This window comes from Sciurus vulgaris (assembly GCF_902686455.1).
Source record: "Sciurus vulgaris genome assembly, chromosome: 5".
NCBI lineage: Eukaryota > Metazoa > Chordata > Mammalia > Rodentia > Sciuridae > Sciurus > Sciurus vulgaris.
In genome coordinates this window covers 83,723,160-83,726,919 of record NC_136465.1, presented here as the reverse complement: position 1 = coordinate 83,726,919, position 3,760 = coordinate 83,723,160, and the positions used below count along the sequence as shown (strand labels likewise).

General features: G+C 36.7%; 1 pseudogene across 1 annotated transcript; it reads right to left on the bottom strand.

Annotated features, from left to right (window-relative positions):
* Nucleotides 1-2,575: 2,575 nt before the first annotated feature.
* Nucleotides 2,576-3,288, bottom strand: LOC306661060 (large ribosomal subunit protein uL18-like; annotated as a pseudogene). The gene has a single exon. The product of its transcript is annotated as a large ribosomal subunit protein uL18-like (transcript).
* Between the last annotated feature and the right edge of the window lie 472 nt (nucleotides 3,289-3,760).

Below are 3,760 nucleotides of genomic sequence, written 5' to 3'. Positions count from 1 at the left end.
ATGAGGCACTTTGGTGTGGTTTTATTTCTTTTTCTTGTTCTTGGGGCTTATTGGATTGTATTAAATTTAGAAACTTTTCACCAATTATCTCTTCAAATATTTCCCCTTCCCCTTTTTCTCCTTTGGAGGTTTCAGTGACTTGTATATTTGACCACTTGAAGAATCCCACAACTCCCTTTTTATTTTGTAATATTTCCCTCTCCACTTCATTTTTGACACTTTCTATTAACATTTTATTAGGTTCTTTAAACTAAAATTTACTACTAATCTCATCTAATGTCTATGAATTTCAGACACCATTTTTTATTACTATAAGATTGACTTGGATATTTTATATCTTCCATATTCCTACTTATCTTTTTTTTTTAGTGCTTGTAGGCATAAACTTTTTTTCTTTTCAAATGTATTTTTATCATATATATTAAGAAATACAACATGATGTTTTACTATAACTATTTTAATGTCCTTAGCTGCTAATTCTAATATCTGTGTCAGTTCTGGATTGATTCTGATTGGTTGATTATTCTACTTCTATGGATCACAGTTTTCTACTTGTCTGAATCATTGTCATCTTTTACTTGATGCCAGGCATTGTAAAGTTGACCTTTTTGTGAGCTGGATATGCTTGTGTTCTTTAGCTTTGCTCTAGGATTCAGTTAAATTGCTTGGGGAAAGCTTGATTCTTTTAAGTCTTTCTTTTAAATGAGACCAGAACAGTATTTAATCTAGAGATAATTATTTCCCCACACTGAGCCAACACCCTTCTGAGTACTGCACCCATGATTGGGTGGTAGGAACAGACAAAAATCCTAGTCCTAAATTCGTTCTAGTCACTAGTCCCTCACTTAATGAAAGATGAAGTCATGCAAGAATTCACTTTATTTTTTCTTATCTCACAAGAGATCATCTTTCATTGCTTGATGTCAGGGTCTTAAAAATTATTATTCCATGTGTATTTTCTGTTTCTTTAGTTGTTTCTTGGGGGAAGGGAGACCTACCTTGGCTAAAAGTCCATTAATTCGGGTAGGACTACTTTGAATAGTTATCCCAGTCTCAGAATTTCCCCATAAAGTTGGCTGAAATATTTACTGCAATTACATCACAGTTCAAATGCCCACTCTGCTCAGCCCTACTTCTCTCATTCCCTTCAGATGTTGTTCCTCAATGAACCCCCTGCACACAAATCTCTTAGAGTCTGTTTCACAGGGAACCAAATCTGTGATGGTCATTTGAGTGGTAAGTAGTGAGACCAAAGTCTTCTACCTCCACATCTCTTGTTTTATCATCACATAGTGCTAGAGTTACAGTTTTTGAGTTGGAACAGAGTCCAGAAGTAATTTAATTCATCCCCCTCATTTTACAGTTGAGAACTTAAAGGCAAACCGACTCTTCCAGGGACATGTAATGATTTTAAGAAATTTGTTTGTATGGGCCTAATAAAATCTAATTCCCTAGATTTTTAATCCAACTTTTTAAAGGGTTCTGTACAAAGCTCCCATATATTTTACCAATCTCCCAGTGGCACACTTTCCAATTTTATGAAGCTTCTTTTAATGCAGTTCCCACCTCAGTCAAAATTTTTCTGTCTACCTTGTCAGTTCTAAGATTTGATTTTTTATCTCCTTACTTTTCAGAACCAAGACACATGAAATGATAAGTCATAAATCTTATTTTCTAACCCTTTCACTTGGTAAGGGCTTTCATGGAGTACTTCATCCTGAGAACCAGAGAGTGTTTAAACACAGTACTCTGTTGCTACCCATAAAAGCAATTTAGCTTCTTAAGAAAGAATTTGAGAATAAGGCTTTGGGAGTGAGTTTTTACCCAAGATTTACCGCTTAGAACTGTGTCAATCTTGGGCAAGTTAATAAATTCCACTGGGCCTTAGTTTTCTTTTCTTCAAAATAAGATTATTCAAGTACCTAACTCACAGTTGTTGCCAATATTAAATAAATTAATACATGTAAAATACATAAGACACTGCCTGGCACAGAATAAGCGCTCAGTAAATATTAGCTATTTCTATTGTCACTTTCTATCACAGTATACTACTACTATAACTCTGAATATTAAGAAATGACAACAAATCCCTCTTTGGGGATTTCTACTTATATCCTGAGCAACTCTCATTGACTATGGAAAGCTGACAGCTGGACTTAGAGCTAAACAGAACCCATACCACTGATCAATTTGTACCCACGCCACTCTTCCTCCCTCCTCTACCAGGCCATGTCTAACTATGCTGACCAAGTATCTATTTTCATAAAAGACTGGGCCAGGAAAGTTTATTTTGGTTTAAGAAAATTCATGACTTAGTTTTATACTCAACTGGATTTTGAATTCATGCAGCCAAAATAATCCACACGAGAATGAAGCTAAACCTAAATTCTTATTTGGTAGCAGTAGTGGTAGCATTCTTGAGAACCATTTTCATCCTTACCCTTAACTTTTTAACGAAGGGAAACTTTAAGTAATCTGTTGCTCTAGTCTGACTTCTTTTTTTCTTTCTTTGCTTGCTCAATAAGGTTATTTATTGTCTTTATCTGAAAAATCTTCATAGAAAAACTTGTTTGGTTTAGCTCACAGCAGCCCATTCCTGACCTTCCTTCTGGGGAAAGGACATTTGGGAATGGTTCCACCTCTTCTTTTTAACTTCGCTATTGGGTTTCTTTTCAGAGACTAGATTCTCTCTCTTGTTATAGCAGAATGAGCTTTCTTACACATCTCCTTCATCATGTCTGGAGTAACATTGTTCTTTATGTACTGAGAGAATTGTTTCTTTCCAGTGTCTTCACCTTCTTTGATCAGATAATGCACATCATCTGCAACATTCTGATGCGTGATGTGCTTCTGATGTACTTCTGCATTGAACTCCTTGCTTTCAGAATCATACCCAGGGAATCGTTTGGTACTATGAGAAATAGACTAGCCTGCACCCACAGCTCCCTTTAGGGCCCCAAAAACTTTATTGCCAGTTGTAGTTCTTGGAAGACCTGAATCCAAACAGCAAGTGAAGACATCAGGTTGACTATTAATGCTTTCCACATTGTATTAGTGTCCAGTCACCTCCTCTTGGCCTTTATAGGTCTTGTCCATGCCAAACCTATTGAGAAGGCTGCAGGCCAGCAACGGGCCAGTACAATATCCTGCAACGTAATTTGTCAGGCCAACTTTCACACCATATTTTGGTAATACACGTGCATATGCTGTGCAAGCTATCATATTCCCTCCTGTATAGGCATAAGAAATCTGACAAATGATATTTCTGTTAGTTACAAGAACTGTCATCCTGTACTTGAGCATGTACTTATTTTTTCCTTGGATCACCAAGCATCTGTGAGTATAGTAATAAGTTTTGTCCTCTCGTGTTCTTCTAAATTCCTCTTGATACCTTTTACAGTAGGCCTTACTCTTTTTTAAAAAAATTTTTTTAGTTGTTGATAGACCTTTATTTTATTCGTTTATTTATATGCAGTGCTGAGACTCAAACCCAGTGCTTCACACATGTTAGGTGAGCACTCTGCCACTGAGCCATGACCCCAGTCACAGTAGGCCTTATTCTTGACACCAACAAACTCCATCCTGAAGAATAGGGACTTGCCTCTGTGGCTCAACACAGACCTGCAGACCCAGCACAGCTAAAAGGGAGAAAAGCTAGTCTGACTTCTTGAGTGCTTAATTACCATTCATTACTAGCCTTTCCTTCAGTTCCTCAATCTTAATACTTCTGTTCCAGGTCCTTGTCAAAATATGGAACTCT